The following is a 20405-nucleotide window of genomic DNA, read 5'->3' as shown; positions in this document are numbered from 1 at the left end:
GTATATAAAATAGTTTCATGATAAAAATCAGTTAGACAATCCTTTGTTTTCTTTAACCACTTTTTCTTTGTCATAGCAGGAGGGTTATAGATGCTCCCTAGCTAACTTCATATAAATATCTGTCCTTCATTTCTCACCAGAGTCCAGATTCCCTATCTATGTAGGTTTGCTTAATACTTGTTTATTACGGCCAGAATCACTGACAAATTATCCTGAAATACGCTTAATGATCCGGCCTGATATATTCCCAAGTCTCTGCAAATTTCTCACTTCTTAATGGAGTAGCTCACTTCTTGATAGATTAGTCCTCACTTTTTGATAGAATACTTCACACCTCTTGATAGAATTCCATCTTCTAAAAGGAAAATAACCACAGGGAACTTCTTTCAGTTGTAAACCACATCCCCCAAATATCGACAAATCACCATCACTCACTATACATCTTGTGAGGTCAATAATAATTCTAAAATTTATTGTACAACAAGTAAAGATATAACATGGTTTTGAATATCAGCAGAAATAAAATCTATCTGCCCCACTGGCCAAAGAGGTTTAAAGTTAAATAACAGAAATGCAGGCAATCCAAGATGGCGGACTAGAGGGTGACTGCATCTTCAGTCGCCCCAGAACCCAGGATTCAAGAAGGGGAGGCACTGAGAGACTCGGACTAAAATAGAACCACGGGGTGAGTCTCCCCCACCCAGCGAAGCTCAGCTGGGCGGCAGGCCCAGATTCGAGTGGCTTATTAGAGTAGGACAGGGCAGATAGCGTCTCCCCCAGGCAGCTCTGTGCACTCTGTGGTGGGCTCCTCCCACAGGGACAGGTCCTCCAGCCTCGCAGAGCAGGCTCCCCAGTGAGAGCCCTTCTGCACAGAAGCAGCGCGGCCAGCTCTGGCCGCCCCGCTGCCAGCTCCGGCCCGCCCGCAGGTTGCTTCAGAGACCAGCACAGGGCGCCAGGGACTCCCCCAAGCAGCCCAGCCCCCTCCGGCGGGAAGCACCTCTCTAGGCTAGCTTCCCGGGGCAGACCACCCAGTGAGAGCCTCTCCACGCAGAGCCAGCCACAAGTCCCCAAGCCAGCGGAGACATCCGACACGAAAGCGGGTTCTGGGACCAGGGCTGGGCAGCCAGAGACCTCTCCAGGCAGCCTTGTCCCCCTCCAACTGCAGGCTTTTTCCACGGGGTGATCCAAGATGGCGGACTAGAGGGTGACTGCAACTCCAGTCGCCCCAGAACCCAGAATTCAAGAAGGGGAGGCATTGAGAGTCTCGGACTAAAATAGAACCACGGGGTGAGTCTCCCCCACCCAGCGAAGCTCAGCTGGACGGCAGGCCCGGATTCGAGTGGCTTATTAGAGTAGGACAGGGCAGATAGAGAGTCTCCCCAGGCAGCTCTGTGCAGTCTGGCGGTGGGCTTCTCCCACAGGGACAGGTCCTCCAGCCTCGGGGAACAGGCCCCCCAGTGAGAGCCCTTCTGCACAGAAGCAGCGTGGCCAGCTCCGGCCCGCCCCGCTGCCAGCTCCAGCCCGCCCGCAGGTTGCTTTAGTGACCAGCACAGGGCGCCAGGGACTTCCCCAAGCAGCCCAGCCCCCTCCGGCAGGAAGCGCCTCTCTAGGCTAGCTTCTCGGGGCAAACAGCCCAGTGAGAGCCTGTCTACACAGAGCCAGCCACAAGTCCCCAAGCCAGTGGAGACCTCCGACCTACAACCAGCCTCTGGGACCAGAACTGGGCAGCAAGAGACCTCTCCAGGTCTCTCTCCATGGAACCGTAGCGGGCTAGGGGCAGCGTTCATCGGAAGCACTGCATTATCAAATTAATCCAAGACTTCTGGCTACTGAAGGCTGGTAGGTGATACACTGGAAATCTACAGGGACACTATAAGCCAATAGAGGAAATCTACAATATCACAGAGTCCCACTGACATCTGACCAATATGAGAAAACAAGGGAAGAAAATGTCCCAAACAAACCTAGATACTATATCAATAAAACCCAATGACAGCACAGCAGAAGAAATGTCCGAAAGAGAGTTCAGAATGTACATAATTAAACAATCAGGGAAGCAAACAAGGAGATGAAAGAACAAATGCAGGCATTAAATGAACGCACCAAACAACAGTTAAAAGAGCAAATAAGGGAAGAAAAGAGCATTTCAATAAAGAGTTAGAGATACTGAAAAAAAAAAAACAAAAAAAAACAAACAAATCCTTGAAATGAAGGAAACAATAAACCAAGTTAAAAATGCCAGAGAAAGCATAACCAATAGGATAGATCACCTGGAAGACAAAACCTCAGACATTGAAGACAAAATATTTAATCTTGAAAACAAGGTTGACCAAACAGAGAAGATGGTAAGAAATCTACAAGAATTATGGGATATCATGAAGAGGCCAAATTTAAGAATTATTGGGATTGAGGAAGGCTTAGAGAAAAAAACCAAAGGAATGAACAATCTATTCAATGAAATAATGTCAGAAAATTTTCCAAATCTGAAGAATGAAATGGAAAACCAAGTACAAGAGGCTTATAGGACTCCAAATATGCAAAATTACAACAGACCTACACCAAGGCACATTATTATGAAAATACCTAACATTAAAAATAAAGACAGAATTTTAAAGGCCGCGAGAGAAAAGAATCAGATTACACACAGGGGGAAATCAATAAGAATATCAGCAGATTTTTCAATCCAGACCCTAAAAGCTAGAAGGGCCTGGAACAACATTTACCAAACCCTGAAAGAAAATGGATGCCAACCAAGAATTTTATACCCAGCAAAACTTACTTTCAGATTTGACGATGAGATAAGATCCTTCCATGATAAACAAAAGCTAAAGGAATTTACAAAAAGAAAGCCGGCATTACAGAACATTCTCAGCAAAATATTCCATGAGGAAGAGATGAAAAACAACGATGTGAATCAGCAACGGGAGGAACTAGCCTAAAGGAATAGCCAAATAAAGGAGAAACCAAATCAGGTCAAAAAACAAAAATGAGTCAAATGACTGGGAATACAAATCATATCTCAATAATAACCCTGAATGTTAATGGCCTGAACTCATCAATCAAAAGACATAGACTGGCAGATTGGATTAAAAAGAAAGATCCAACAATATGCTGCCTGCAAGAGACCCATCTCATAGAAAGAGATACCCATAGACTAAAGGTGAAAGGATGGGAAAAAACATACCATGCACACGGACACAGCAAAAAAGCTGGAGTATCCATCCTCATTTCAGATAATGTGGACTTCAAGCCAAAACTAGTCAGAAGGGATAAAGAAGGACATTACATACTGCTTAAGGGAAGCATAAATCAGCAAGACATAACAATCATAAATATCTACACCTCGAACATTGGCTCATCCATGTACGTCAAACAAATCCTTCTCAATTCCAGAAATCAAATAGACCACAACACAATAATACCAGGTGATTTTAACACACCTCTCTCACCGCTGGATAGATCGTCCAAACAAAAATTGAATAAAGAAACCATAGATCTCAATAACACAATCAACAATTTAGACTTAACCGACTTATATAGAATATACCATCCAACAAAGAACGAATACACTTTCTTCTCAGCAGCACATGGATCCTTCTCTAAAATAGACCATGTTTTATGCCACAAAGCTACTGTTAGCAAATACAAGAAGATAGAGATACTACCTTGTACTCTATCAGATCATAATGGACTGAAATTAGAAATAAATGACAGAATAAAAAACAGAAACTTCTCCAATACTTGGAGATTAAATAATACACTATTATACGATGAATGGATAACAGAAGACATCAGGAGAGAAATAAAAAAATTCTTAGAAGTAAATGAGAACAAAGACACATCATATCAAAATCTCTGGAACACTATGAAACAGTACTGAGAGGAAGATTAATTTCATGGGGCGCATTCAACAAAAGAAGTAGAAATCAACAAATAAACGACTTAACACTACAGCTCAAAGCCCTAGAAAAAGAAGAGCAGACCAACACCAAAAGTAGTAGAAGACAGGAAATAGTTAAAATCAGAGCCGAAATCAACGAAATTGAAACAAAAGAAACAATCAGAAAAATTAACAAAATAAATAGTTGGTTCTTTGAAAAAATAAACAAAATTGATAAACCCTTAGCCACGCCAACAAAGAGAAAGAGGGAGAAAACTCAAATTACTAAAATTCGGGAATGAACAAGGAAATATCACAACAGACATGAGTGAAATACAAAACATAATTACAAGCTATTTTGAAAATCTATACTCCCAACAAAACAGAAAACCTCGAAGACATCAACAAGTTTCTAGAGACATATGAATTACCTAAACTGAACGAGTAGGACATACACAACTTAAATCAATCAATTTCAAGCAATGAAACAGAAGAGGTCATCAAAAGCCTACCAACAAAGAAAAGTCCGGGACCAGATGGGTTCTCAGCCGAGTTCTACAAAACCTTTAAAGAAGAGCTCATTCCAATACTTCTCAAAGTATTCCATGAAATAGAAGAGGAGGGAACCCTCCCAAACTCATTCTATGAAGCCAATATCACCCTGATACCTAAACCAGACAGAGATACATCGAGGAAAGAAAATTTCAGACCAATATCCTTAATGAACATCGACGCAAAAATTCTCAACAAAATTTTAGCAAATCGCATACAAAAATATATTAAAAAGATAGTGCACCACGATCAAGTGGGTTTTATCCCAGGGATGCAAGGTTGGTTCAACATCCGGAAATCAATAAATGTCATTCACCATATCAACAGACTAAAAGTTAAGAATCACATGATTATTTCAATAGATGCAGAAAAAGCATTCGATAAAATACAGCATCACTTCATGCTCAAAACACTAGAAAAAACTGGGGTAGAGGGATCATTCCTTAACATTGTGAAGGCCATCGACGCTATGCCCATGGCCAATATCATTCTAAATGGTGAAAAACTGAAAGCATTCTCCCTAAAAACTGGAACAAGGCAGGGATGCCCTCTTTCACCACTTCTATTCAACATTGTTCTTGAGACTCTAGCCAGAGCAATTAGACAAACCAAAGAAATTAAAGGGATACGAATTGGAAAAGAGGAACTCAAACTATCCCTGTTCGCTGATGACATGATTATATATTTAGAGGAACCTGGAAATTCCACCAGAAAACTCTTAGAACTCATAAGTGAATTCAGTAAAGTAGCAGGTTACAAGATCAATGCTCATAAATCCAATGCATTTTTATAGGTAAGTGATGACTCTTCAGAAAGAGAAATTAGGAAAACTACCCCATTCACAATAGCCTCGAAAAAAATAAAATACTTGGGAATCAATCTCACAAAAGAGGTGAAAGACCTCTACAATGAGAACTACAGAACACGAAAGAAAGAAAGTAAAGAAAACCTTAGAAGATGGAAAGATCTCCCATGTTCATGGATAGGAAGAATTAATATTGTCAAAATGGCCATACTACCAAAAGTGCTATATAGATTCAATGCAATTCCAATTAAAATCCCAATGATGTACCATACAGAAATAGAGCAAGCATTTATGAAATTCATCTGGAAGAATAAGAAACCCAGAATAGCTAAAGCAATCCTCAGTAGAAAGAGTGAAGCAGGGGGTATCGCAATACCAGATCTTCAACTCTGTTACAAAGCAATAGTAACAAAAACGGCATGGTATTGGTACCATAATAGACAGGTAGATCAATGGTACAGAATAGAGGACATGGACACAAACCCAAATAAATACAATTTTCTCATACTAGACAAAGGGGCCAAAAATATGCAATGGAGAAAAGATAGCCTCTTCAACAAATGGTGCTGGGAAAACTGGAAAACCATATGCAACAGAATGAAATTAAACCCCTATCTCTCACCCTGCACAAAACTCAACTCAAAATGGATCAAGGACCTCAGAATCAGACCAGAGACCCTGCATCTTATAGAAGAAAAAGTAGGTCCAAACCTTCAACTTGTTGGCTTAGGAGCACACTTCCTTAACAGGACTCCCATAGCACAAGAAATAAAACCTAGACTCAACAACTGGGATAGATTCAAACTAAAAAGCTTTCTCTCAGCAAAGGAAACTATCAGTAATGTGAAGAGAGAGCCTAAAGAGTGGGAGAATATCTTTGCCACTCATACTTCAGATAGAGCGCTAATATCCCGAATCTATAAAGAACTCAAAAAACTCTACACCAAGAGTACAAATAATCCAATCAACAAATGGGCTAAGGAAATGAACAGACACTTCACAGAAGAAGATGTACAAGCAATCAACAGATATATGAAAAAATGTTCAACATCTCTAGTAATAAGAGAAATGCAAATCAAAACTACCCTAAGATTTCATCTCACCCCAATTAGAATGGCGATTATCAAGAACATAAGCAACAATAGGTTTGGCGAGGATGTGGGGAAAAAGGTACACTCATACATTGCTGGTGGGGTTGCAAATTAGTGCAGCCACTCTGGAAAGCAGTATGGAGATTCCTCAGAAAGCTTGGAATGGAACCACCATTTGACCCAGCTATCCCACTCCTTGGCCTATACCCAAAGGACTTAAAATCAGCATACTACAGAGATATAGCCACATCAATGTTCATAGCTGCTCAATTCACTATAGCCAGATTGTGGAACCAACCAAGATGCCCTTCAGTTGATGAATGGATAAAGAAACTGTGGCATATATATACAATGGAATATTACTCCGCCATGAGGAACGACAAAATTATGGCATTCGCAGGCAAATGGATGAAAATGGAGGATATCATGCTAAGTGAGATAAGCCAATCTCAAAAAACTAAAGGACGAATGATCTCGCTGATAAGCGGATGAGGACATATGGGTTGGGTAGGAGGGGTTAGTGTTAGGGTTAGGGTTACGTTTAGGGTTAGGGATAAGGAGGGTGGTAAGAATGGAGGAAGAAAGGAATGTATGGAGGGACAAGAGGGGTGGGTGGGGAGGGGGGAAGGGAAAAAAATAACAGAATGAATCAAACAACATTGCCCTATGTAAATTTATGATTTTTCATTAAAAAAAAAGAATAAAAAAATAACAGAAATGCAGAGAATGAAAAGAATTTTTGTATACCTACAAATGAAATCACTGTGTTTAATGTTCTTCATTATAAGAAAATTACCTATTTATTATAAACTAAAATACTATTGTAAGAGGTCTTCATATTTCTTCTGACGATTTCATTCCATCCAGGCTATAAATCCTACATCTCATGTGTCCTAATCCTTTAGTGTTGATTATCATAATGTAGTTCAAACTCTTGCTTCAAGTTCTCAGTTTATAATTAAAGTAGAAAAACTGGAAAAATTAAAATAATATAACATTCAAATAGCTCAACTAAATGCATTCATGTTATCAATTACTAGGAGACAACATTTAAGAGTTGATAAATTATCCGCCACTTTGCTACATAACAATTAGTATTCTAGGCTCCAGAGCTCAGCCTCCCTGCCCTGTGCAACTAATTCTTCCACAGTCTGAATTTACCTCAAACGCATTATCTTATTTTCAATCTTGCAAAACCTCTCTCCTAGGGAAAAATATGTAATTAATCATTAATATTGTTTAGATCACTTTGTCTAATAAATGCATAGCTTTTAAAAACTGTGGTACACAAAGTATATCATAAAAACAGTGACTAAAAGCTAGATCTGAAATGCTTGCTCAGGATCATAATGTCCTGTAGAGAAATTCAATTTCTGTAGGATGGTAAACTTTGGTATATGTTTTCATGCACAGCATCTACCTTCCTAATCATTCCCCCAAATAAAAATAATCTGAATTAATTTATTCAACAAACATTATAAATAACAGTGCTTTTCTCTTCTTTAATTTTCAATCTTTCTCCTCCTCTTCTCCCTCTCCTCCCTCACTCCCATTAGAGAACGAAAGAAGGAAAGAAAGAAAAAAGAAAAGGAAGGAAGAAAATAAGAAAGAAAGAAAAAAGGAAAGGAAAAAACATAGACATAGTGATAGTGGGGAAAAAAACATGGAAAATGAAGTCAGACAGACATGATTTTGAATCCTAGTTCTACTAGGCTAGTTATTTCTGTGTCTAAAATTTCTTCCCTATTAAACCGGATTAAATCATACCACGTTTCAAGAAAATTTCTGTAAAGGTGACAGGGGATAGGTATAAAGCATCTGTCTCACGGCTTGGCAGGCCTTCAGCAAAGAGTAACTCCTCACAGTATAAAGCCAACAACATCTCCCCAAAACTGCTAACAATCCAGGACCTCAGTTTTCATCAATCATATTTTGGAAATTATGCATAAAATAATATGACCTTATTTTCATTTTTAATACCATTTTGACAACTATTATGTATAAAATAAACTTGCGGAAGGCTTTTTCAGATTTTTAAAAATTTGTTATAATTAGTTATATATGCATCTTGACACACTGTACACAAATGCAGCACAACTTCTTCCTCTGGCTGTACATAGTGCAGAGTCACACAGGTAGTGTTGTCATTCATGTACAGAGGGTACTAATGTCTGTCTCATTCCACTGTTCTCATCTCCACACTGCCTCCCCTCCCCTCATTCCCCTCTGCACAATCCAACGTTCCTTCATTCTTCCCCTCCTCCCATCATGGATCAGCATCTGCTTATCAGAGAAAACATTCGGCCTTTGGTTTGGGGGGTTTGGTTTATTTCACTTAGCATGATATTCTCCAGTTCCATCCATTTACCTGCAAATGCCATAATTTAATTCTTCTTTAAGGCTGAGTAATATTCCACTGTATATATGTACCACATTTTCTTTATCCATTCATCTGCTGAAGGACATCTATATTGGTTCCATAGTTTAGCTACTGTGAATTAAGCTGCTATAAACATTGATGTGGCTGCATCACTGCAGTATGCTAATTTTAAGTCCTTTGGGTATACATTGAGGAGTGGGATAGCTGAGTCAAATGGTGATTCCACTCCAAGTTTTCTAAGGAATCTCCATGCTGCTTTCTATAGTGGTTGCACCAATTTGCAATTCTACCAGCAATGTATGAGGATTTTGTTTGTTTTTAATTGATACATTAAAACATTAAAATTACACATATTATTGGGATACCATGTTATGTTTTGATATGTGTATATACACTGCATAATGTAGAAATCAAGTTAAACAGTTATCTCCTGAAACATCTGTAATTTCTTTGTGGTGAAAACTTTCAAAATCTTTTCCTCTAGTACATTACTGTTACTTATAGTCATCCTACTCTACCAACAAATCAGAACTTCTTATTCCTATCTCAGTATCCACTGATCAACATTTTCCCCTCACTACCACACCCACCTCTGGTAACCACCATTGTGCTCTCAACCTCTTTGAAATCAGTTTTAGATTCCACATATGAGTGTGCTCCTGTGGTGCTTGTCTTTCCGTACCTGGCTTGCTAACTTCATTTAAAATAATGACCTCCAATTCCATTCATGTTGTTGCAAATAACCTGTGTCCAACAAAAGATGAATGGATAAAAAAAAAAGTATGGCACATACATATACATGATGGAATACTATTCAGTCACAAAAAAAAGAATATTAAGTGATCCTAAAATTCAAGTTTAGTCATCTATTCTTCTCTATCTAATCCCCATTATAGCTAAAATAAAAATCCAAATTTATTACCATGGCTAACCAATCTTGTTCCTGCCTCTGTCCAACCTAACTTCATATTACACTTTGAATAAGCCGTATTATCCAGTCTCTTGAACAAGACCCATTCTTTCCCACATCACGTCCTTTGCATTTGCTGCTCCCTTCTGGTGAACACTTGTTCTACACTGACTCTTCTGTCACACACTAGCTGCTTCTTATCCTTCATGTTTTTTTCTAACCATCTCTTCCACAGAGGCCTTCTCTGACAAGTCTGAAGAAGGCCTCATCTCCTATCCTTCTGCCCTATGTATGTTTTTTCACAATTGTCTTTCTGCCTGCTTTTTGTTTTTGTTTTTGTTTTTTTTTTTTTTTTTCCTTTCTTTCTCTCTCTTTAAGGTCTACCTTCCCCACTAACAAACCAGTCTACCAAAGAGTGTTAAACCCCTGGTTTGCACTGGAATTTGCACCTGGGGTTTTGTTTATTTTCTTTAACCCTTTTTCAGGATCCTATAGGTAGGAAAAGTGGCTGGGCCAAGATAGAATTAAGTATTAGTGATTGTTAGTGACTGTGTAACATCAAACATACATTGTTCTTTCTAAGATCAGCCTCAGTCTCAGAAATTTATTATTCAGATGACTTGAAATCCATCATTTGTAAATACATTTTAATACTGTTTTTTAAAGTCTCATAAATAAAGTTGATATTTTATATAATTTCTACATGATCTGCAAGAAGATCAGGTATAATCTGATAACTTACTAACAATACCACCAATATTCTGAAGTTACCTGGATATTTTCTAAAACAATTACTAGAAAAAGTACATTAATATCAGTTAACATGCCAACAATCTTAGCAATTTTACACTTCAGTTAAAAATGGGAAAATCTAAATTGGTAATTTTTCATTCTGTTGGAAAGAAAAAGTTTTCACATATAAAACTTTCATGAAAACATCTTATAAGCAATTTCTAATACCGAAGAGTAACAGACAATATTGATACAAAATATTTTAAACTTATAAAATGAGTATTCTCAGTTCCACATTTGCTGTACTGATGAAAATATGGCCTCAATGACAATGCAAAAATTAACTTGAGGGTGCAATACAATTATATGAATAATGACATTGTTTTAGATTATTGTGACAGTTTGACATATTTGACTCCATGGAAATGTTATGGGCCAGGCTATATGGGCAATGACTAAACAGACTCCACTTTACCTTGAAATTCCATGTTATGTAGGAAATGCTTCTCCCATGGGAACACCCCAACCTCTGTACCCATCATCAGTTGCTTAGCATGACATGTTTGGCAACGCAAAATGGCAATTTTGTATAATGAAAAACTGTTCTCTTTTTTATTCCTTATTTCTTAATGTACCACGTCAACAGTGATGTCAACAGTGATTGTCTAGATGTTAGTAACTACTCTTTAATTTGTACCTAAGTAAGGTCATTTTGACCCACTTCCTCCTTCTGCTAATGATTTTAGATCTCATGATGTTAGTTTGTAATTTTAAATCACAGCAACAGACACTTATGATTGATGTACTGACTTATGGTATAAAAACCCCTGCAACCCTATGGTTGGGGCTATCCTCTCAATAGCCATTTTTGGAGCGTTATGTGTGAGACAGTTAGCCAGCCAACTAATAAAGACTCAAATTTGGACTTCTTAGTGATGACTGGTCTGTACTTAAGTTGTGCCCCTTAACAATTATAATATTCAATTACTACTACTTCATTTTGGCAACATCATCTTTAGGAAATTTTCATTAATTCAGCAAATGTTTACAAACGTTTAAACTAACTGACCATAATTTGATTGCTAAGTGATGTCATATTTTTTTTACCATAAGCGATGATACTTTACTTGTACTAAATGCCAAGTGTTCTACCACAGTAAACTGTCAGTAGTTTTTAAAGTTCCTTTGCAAAATTTCATTAAACATATCTTTTCTAATCTTTTTAAACTTTATTTTGACCTAATATAACACCAAATAGTAGATTAATTTGTAACACATTCTAGATAACACTGAACTAGATAAAACTACTGTAGTAAAGTTCACTTCTATTTTGTAGGTTGACTCATTTTTCCTTACTACTATGACTACACAGGCTTTTGTGGGGTAGGAAAGAGTATTTGTTTTACAAAAAGAAAGGCAACAATCCAGAATACTATAGCTTTCCTTTTTCATGCGTGTGGGTGTTTCCTTTTTCTTTTTTTTAATCATAATGATACATTTTTCATTTATTGTTGCCATTTCCAGAGATGATGTTTCTTTCCCCTTTTCAATTTCCATTGAAATTAAAGCTGTTCTAGAAAACCTAGTTTGTCTAATGGTGAGTTTGCAAAGCAGGAACTAATGGCAAAAAGAGCAAGATATAAAACAAATGAAGGGATTAAAAATCTAGTTCCTGCTTCCCTAAAAAAAAACACAAAAACCCTTCTAAGACAGAATGGAAATTATGGACATAATCTAAAGGCATAATATTAATAGTTAACTTTACTGAGCATTTATTATGTGCCAGGCGCTGTCCAAGTGCTTTACTTGGATTAATTATTTCAATCTTCTGTCCCTACAGGTAAGAATTATTATCCCTATTTTATATTGAGAAACTTAAGCTGTAAAAATAATAAACTGACCCAAAGTCATGAAGCTAGCTGGTGGAGAAGGCAAGATCCAAACTAAGTTTGTCTGGTTCCCCTGAGCCCAGGATCATAACCACTACATTTGGTTTATAGACAGCAATACGTGATATGTGGCTACTGAGAATGTGAAACGTAGCTAATCTAATTTAAGATTTGCTTTAAGTAGTATAAAATACACACTAGATTTGGAAGATTTAGAGTGTATACACATGAAATAATGCAAAGCATCTAATTAATTTTTATATGATCACATGTTAAAATATTTTGGAAATATTTGTTTAAACAAATATATTGTTAAAATAATCCCACCTGTTTCTTTTTACTCTTCTAGTATGTTTTTAGTTTGTACTATATTTCTATTAAGACAGCACAGCACACAACCATGTTATCCTTCATTAACATACTTTTTTTAACATTCTTTAAAAAAGATAGTTGCACTATTTCTGCAAAGGGTAAAAGATTAACAATCTTGATGGCAGATATAAGGGATCAAAACAAAATTCTTTCCTTTGATGTCAGATGTAAATAACTGGTCTTCCACATAAACTGAAATTATGTAATTTTTAAGCAACTATCAGGATACTATTTTTAATATCTACTCAAAAGTGTCTATTTAAAAACAACTTTATAGAAACTTTTAGTTAAGAGTTGCCATAATAATTGGCTTGTTATTGATGGATGCTCAAACTATTGGAGGAAAGTTTGCTAGGGAAAGAGCAGACACACGATTTTAGTGTCACCCACAAATTATTTATTAATTATGAAGGGGGAAACTAGTACCTTTACTATGGACAGATCTGAAAATCATCATCTGAACTAAGTGATCAAATTCAGTATTACCAGTAGTGGGGCAATCTGGCATCACATATGTACTGGTGGGATGTATTAAGAAGCATGTGGTATTTTTGCTAAGTGTCTAACTTCAATCTAAGCATGAAGAAATAATTATACAAATCTGAAACTGAGGCAGTCTAGAAAACAAGTCCTTTCAATTCTTTAAAAAATAAAGTCAATATCATAAAAATGAACATAAGCAAGAGGACTGTACTAGATGAACAGCAACTAACAGAGACATAAGCAAATCAATAAGGCAACCATTACTGGACTCTGGAGTACAAAAAATATTTGGGGAATATCAGTGACTTTAAATTTTGAGTATATTATACAACATTATTAATTTAAATTTCTTTAGATATGATTAATGATATTATTGTCCTGTAGGAGAATGTCCTTATTTCTATATACTTTTGTAATATTAAAATGTCAAGAGAAAACAGTGTTGGGTTGTTGATTGTCTAAGCAATAACAATATACCAGAAACCGTGCAACATGCTGGATATGCTCTTAGGAATAAAGAAAATTCTACCTCCATCCAGAAAAGTTACAACTCATAATATTAATGCTCTAAGTATAACTGATTTTTATGTAGATTTAATACCACATTTTCATGTAATTAAAGATTTACAAATTAATCACAAGACACATTTTAAGGAAAATGTTCCAAATTTTCTATTTCCAACAACTTAAACCTATTGACTACCAAATATAAATTTTAACTATTTGAGGAGAAACTTCCTTTACATGACAACAAATGTAGCAACTTTATTTTTTAAATAAGAACATAATTTATTCTACCATGCTATAAATAAGACCTATTACTTTATTTTTCTATATCAAAATCAACCATTAATGCTCATTGCTATTTCAAAAGTGCACCTCTGGTTATCAAATCTGTGGTTCAGAAAAACTAGATAAAATAAGAATTAAGTAGATTAAAAAGCTCTGAACAGGGGCTGGGGATATGGCTCACAGGTAGAACATGCCTAAGGCCCTGGTTTGATCCCCAGCACCATGGGGCAGGGGGAAGCTCTAAACAATAATCTAAGATCATTAGGTCCAAAAAGGTATATTATATTTTTAGAGCAGAGTTTTGAGATTTCTAGACACGACTGGATCTTTAAAATACCTGAAAAAAATATAAAGAAGGCAGTTTGGCTCACACAATGATCCAATGTGAACAACCACAGAACAGTGTGGCAGGAACCATGACAGGATATGTTACAAGGTGCACAGAGACAAGCTAGCTGGCCTAGAGAATGATAGAAGACATGCCCACAAACTGATGGGAAATCTGAGGACTAAGTAGGAATGAGCCAGTGAAGAAGCAGAACACACACAGAAGAAAGCAGAGACAGAGGCCTAGAAACAATCCACAGCAGCTAAAGGGCCAAGTCCTCAAGGCAATTCAGAACTGGGTAAGCAGAGACAAGATCATGAGAAGTTTTTATATACATGAAGTTAAAAAGTTTGGAAGTTAAGGAGTTTGGCAATGGCTCTGAAGGGCTTTAAGATGAAAAATGAAGATCACATTTACTTTTTATTAAATGGATTGTGAAATAAGATTCAAAAATTTTAGTGAATAAAAGTGGAAAGTAAGTACACAGATGATAGTGAACAAGAAGTAGAGAATAACAGAATTCTGTGGCCCACATCCTGGAAGATCAAGAATTTTTAAAGACAGTAACTAGTTTCACATTTTTTGAAAGCTATTTTTCCATTATTCCCCAAAAATCAGCTATTTTCAAGAGAGTTAATATTGCTCTAAATATCTCTGAGAGTACTTTTCTCATGGAAAACAAGCATTACAGATATTATTCAACTACACTACCAATTGTCTACCAACAGTTGCCAAGTTCAACTAAAAAATCTGAATAAAGATGCATTAATTCTTAAACGCAAACAGCACATGAATAATCTATTAAAAGTTTTTGCCATCAGCAGCTTCACTAACAGATAGTATTTGTGAAATTCCACAGGACAACCTAATAACTTAAATATATGCAAAAGAGAACACAAGACTGAGAATCCTTAATAATGAATCTTACGGTATCAAAGTTGTTTTCAGCAAAGAATGCTATGCATGCACAAGCTCTCAATGCAAAATAAACAAGATGTTTCACACCAACCCTGTCATAATCTTATAAAGTCTATACTTTGGGTTCTACAATTCTATTCAACTGTATATTACTGATGTAAATAAACTGGATTCAAAATCTGGCTAACTCAATACTGCATTAGAGATATTAAATCACAGACAATTTTCATTCACTGAGCTCTTAATCACTTAACACATCTCCAATACAAAATGACCTTGGAAGAATGGAAACAAGAAGAAAAAAACTCTAAAATTCTGGAAAGATATTAATAGTATCTAAAAGATAGGATACTGATCCCAGTATACCCCCATGAAGTCATATACCTAATAAACAAAAGCTGTTGTAAATCCAACTCTGGGAGTAAAATAAGACTTCACACGTGGATGCATGACATTTTCACAAAGATGTATAATTAGTTACTAAAATGAAATGCAAATGCCCTTAATAATTTTAAAATATGTTTGATCTCATAAAAGAAATGCAAATTAAAACTGTATTAAGGTACGATTTCTCACCTATCATACTGGCAAAAATCCAAATAACAACATACTCTGTAGGTAAAATGTAGCAAAACAGGTTTTTGAGAATGCAAAATGGTTCAGTCATTACAGATGAAAATTTGCAACATCTAGCACAATTATATATGCATTTACCCCTTGACCTAGCAATTCTATATCTTTGAATTTATCCAAAGGTACATTGGCCAAAATACAAAAATAAGTACAAACAAAGCTCTTTAATGCAGCACTACTTGTAGTAATGGCCTGGAAAAAACCCTGATGTCCATCAGTAAGAGACATGTTAAGTAAGTTATGGTACACTGACATAGTGAGATACTATGCTGTTGTAAATAGGATCACAGTATAGCTTTATAGTCTATCAGAAATGATCTCTAGAATAAGTTAAGTGAATAAAGCAAGTTGGAGAAAAGTAAGTGCATTTACCTAGGAAAGGTAGGATATTAATAAATACACATTTAATTTTTAACACACAAGCAAAAGAAAATATTAAAGGAACCAAAGACTGAAGGTAGATGCCTCTGAGGAGACCTCGTTCATACATTTGACTTTTGGACCACGTAAATATTTCACATAATTAAGAAGCAAAATAAGTTTTTAAAGACTCTAAAAACTGAAAGTAGGAATGAAACAAACAAACCTAACGATCTAGCAGTCCTTATAACCACACAAGGAGGAAATATTCCAAAAGAAATGAAGAATCCCATAACCAAACTATACACAGGAGGATATATACATTAGGGACCAAAAGAACTGCCAAAAAACTTTAAGCTGCTTTGATAATTAGTTTTTTTTCAGTTACTATTAGTACTATTATTCTGGGACTGGGATGTGTATACACTGTGGGATAAAGCAAATGAATAATTTTGTTGATACCATGGAAGATAGGATCCTCAGCATGAAAGAAAAGCAATATAGTTGTAAAATCAATAAAGTTATGAATATAAATTCCTATTTTATTTATTTAAAAATGTGTATTTTCTAGCTCTCTTCATTCAAACAGCCTACTAACAAGTGTTCAACCCAGCAGTGGTCAGCATTTTCCTCACCCAGGCTTTGGTCTCTAAATACCATTTTCTGTTCAAAAGAGCCTTCAAAAAATGATTAATTCCAGGCCTAGGATCTGAAAATGAGATAAACCTGGAATATCTTGTCACATCAGAAAACAAAATAAGACAAAAAAACCTATCAATAATTACTAGCATGATCCCAAAGGTCACAGAAGAGTTTCTTACTGGACAACTATAGGACATTTGAACTTCAGTAATAATAATGCAATAATATAATGAAATAGTCAAATGTGTCAATTTTCACTACTTTATAATGATCCCCAAAGCTAAAGTAAAAACTAATTAGTCACTTTAGGTAAATGCTATTGGACCAAATTACTATTTTAAAAATTGGCAAGGAAGAGTTAAAAAATTAAAAGCATCTTTCCTAATCAAACTATTCCGTATGACAATAAAATTGTTGGTGAAAGTTTCTGTACATAGAAGTATTCCATCAAATATATCAAAGAATGATGTCACCATTTCACAATCCTAATGAACTAAAAAAATTCATAGGCAATAAAATCAAGGCCCAGGTAGTCAGCTGATTTTTGTGTTAAAAGATCATATAGAAAATATGTTAGGGGCTAGGGTTGTGGCTCACTGGTGGAGCACTCACCTAGGACAGTGCTGGGTTCGATCCTCAGCACCACATAAAAACAAAATGAAGGTATTATGTCCACCTACAACTAAAAATATATTTAAAAAAAAAGAAAAGAAAGCAAGTTAGGTTTTGTAGGCTATATACTGTTTCTGTCACATGTTCTCCTTTATCTTCTTAACTTTTTAAAAGTTCTTTAGGAGAGCTACCCTGAGCCAGACAAGATTGCTGGCTAGCCACTGGAGTGACCCTTGTGCCACTTCAAGCCACCACCGAGCAATCAGGCCACAGGGTACTGCTGTGGGCACCTGCATTGGAGGGAGCAGCCTGCCTCTGTGCATGCCAAGGCCCTTGGATGTGAAGTTTTTGTTTAATTATGGCAAGTTCAGTTTCGGTTCCTATGTGGGCCTTCCTGGTCCTGGGTCAAGCATTTGAAAATCTTCTAGGCGGAGGACATCAACAGATACACATATATTCTTTATTATCAGAACACTCAACTGTTGCTCTGTGGCTTGGAATTCAAGCAACTGGAGTATTGCTTCTCAGAGAGGTGCTGGAAATCTACAGGGATACTACAAGTTCACAGGATAGAGACTCTATTGCTCAACCAACAGACAGTGTACTTTGTTCCACCACAAATTAACTGCACTCAAACTTCATCAACACTTTAATACAAAGAACAGAAGAGACCAAAAAACCCAAATTAATGACCAGGCCCCAAGTAGGAATGATTTAGGGATGGCCCAAAGGCAGGAGGATCGAGAGTTCAAAGCCAGCCTTAGCAACAGCAAGGCACTAAGCAACTCAGTAAGACCTTGCTCTAAATAAAATACAAAAAAGGGCTGGGAATGTGGCTTAGTAATTGAGTGCCTCTGGGTTCAATCCCCAGTACCAAAAAAATTTTTTTTTCCAACAAAGAAAAGTCCTCGACTAAATGGATTCTCAGCTGAATTCTACCAGACTTTTTAAGAACTGATGTCAATGCTCATAAAATTATTCCATGAAAATAAAGGAATGGATCACTTTCAAATTCATTCCATAAAGCCAGCATCACACTCATACCAAAACCAGATAAGGGCACATTAAGGGCAGAAAACTATAGATCAGTATCCCTGATAAACTTAGATGCAAAAATTTTTTAAAAAATATTAGCAAATTGTATGTATTCAACAACATATTAAGAAGACTGTACATCATAACCAAGTTGATTTTATACCAGGAATACAAGGATCATTTAACATACACAAGTCAATAAATGTAATTCACCACATAAATAGAATTGAGGAAAGAAATCACATCTCAATAGATGCAGAGAAAGACCAACAAAATTCAGTACTCATTCATGATAAAAACATTGAAGAAATTAGGGATAGAAAGGAACCTACCTCAACATCATAAAGGCCATATGACAAACCCAAAGTCAAAAATCATAGTGAAAGAGGAAAAACTGAAAGCATTTCCTTTAAAATCTGGAACAAGACAAGGATGTCCACTCTCACCACTCCTACTCAATTTAATGGTAGAAATTCTAGCCAGAGCAACTAAGCAAGAGAAGAAAACAGAAGGAATAGAAATAAAAAATGAAGAGGTCAAATTTATCACTGAAGATGATATGATCCTATACTCAGAAGATCCAAAAAGCTCCACCAGAAGATTGCAAGAGCTAACAAACAAATTCAGTAAAGCAACAGGTACAAAATCAATATATAAAAATTGATAGCTTTCCTACACACCAACAATGAGTCTGCTGAAAAAGAAATCAGGAAAACAACTCCATTCTCAATAGCCTCAAAAATTAAATAAATCTAACTAAAGAGGTGAAAGCCCTCTACAATGAAAACTACAGAATATTGAAGAAAGAAATCTGAAGACAACACAAGAAGGTGGGAAGACATCCTATGTTCATGAGTAGGCAAATTAATATTGTTAAAATGGCCATACTACCAAAAGCCAATATACAGATTCAATGTAATCCTCATCAACATACCAATAACATTCTTCACAGAACAAGAAAAAACAGTCCTAAGATTCATTTGAAAGAATAAAGTACTCAAAGTAGTCAAAGAAGTTTTCTTTTTTTAATTTAAAAAAATTTTTTTCGTTGTAGATGGACACAATACCTTTATTTTATTTATTTATTTTTACGTGGTGCTGAGGATTGAACCCAGGGTCTCACATGTGCCACGAAAGCACTCTGCCACTGAGCCACAACCCCAGTCCCACCAAAGTAATTCTAAGCCTAAAAAACAATACTGGAAACACCATATAATCCAACTTCAAATTTTACTACAGAGCTACAGTAACAAAAAATGTCATGATACTACTTAAAAACAGATAACACAGACCAATGGTACAGAACAGAAGACACACAGACAAATCCACACAGATAAAGTCATCTGATACTTGACAAAGGTGCCAAAAGCATACATTGGAGAAAAGATAACCTTCTTAACAAATGGTCCTGGAAGAACTGGTTATCCACACACAGAAGAATGAGACTAGACCCTTATTTGTACAAAAAGCAATACAAAATGGATCAGAGACTCAAGAATTATACCAGAAACTAAGCAAACTCCTCAAAGAAAACATATTCAATACTCCAACATACAGACACAGGCAGCAACACTCTCAATAGGACCTCTAAAGCTCAGGAAATAATACCAAGAGTTAATAAATGGGATGACATAAAATTAAAAAGTTTCTGAACAGCAAAGGATAATTTAAAATGTGAAAGAACCTACAAAATGGGAGAAAATCTTTTCTAACAAAGGATTGATATTTGGAATATATAAAAAAACTCAAAAAAACTAGTACTAAAAAAACCAAATAACCCAATTATAGGCAAATAAACTAAAAGACACTTCTCACAAGAAGAAACACAAATGGCTATGTGTGCATGTATGAATATATACCAATGAATCCCATCATTATGTGCAACTATGATTCACCAATAAAAAATAAATAAAAAGCAAAAAATAAAAATACATAAAAACTGGATGTGGAATATACAGGAACTTTTTGCAATTTTTTTGTAAAACTAAAAC

The 20405-nt window shown here is 36.1% G+C and overlaps 1 protein-coding gene and 1 long non-coding RNA gene across 12 annotated transcripts in view; one reads left to right on the top strand and one right to left on the bottom strand.

The window, feature by feature from the left end:
- The window catches only part of LOC306652479, a 73619-nt gene extending 61569 nt beyond the window's left edge, over positions 1-12050 (top strand). The window contains exon 2 of the long non-coding RNA XR_013761402.1: positions 11112-12050. This is a non-coding gene — a long non-coding RNA (uncharacterized lncRNA). The remainder of the gene's footprint in view (positions 1-11111) is intronic.
- The window catches only part of NEO1 (neogenin 1), a 244518-nt gene that overhangs the window by 182831 nt on the left and 41282 nt on the right, over positions 1-20405 (bottom strand). The window lies entirely within an intron of this gene.

This window comes from Sciurus vulgaris, assembly GCF_902686455.1.
Source record: "Sciurus vulgaris genome assembly, chromosome: 2".
NCBI classification, from domain to species: Eukaryota; Metazoa; Chordata; class Mammalia; order Rodentia; family Sciuridae; genus Sciurus; species Sciurus vulgaris.
Note: the sequence above shows the minus strand (reverse complement) of the source record. Positions and strands in the feature narration are given on the sequence as shown.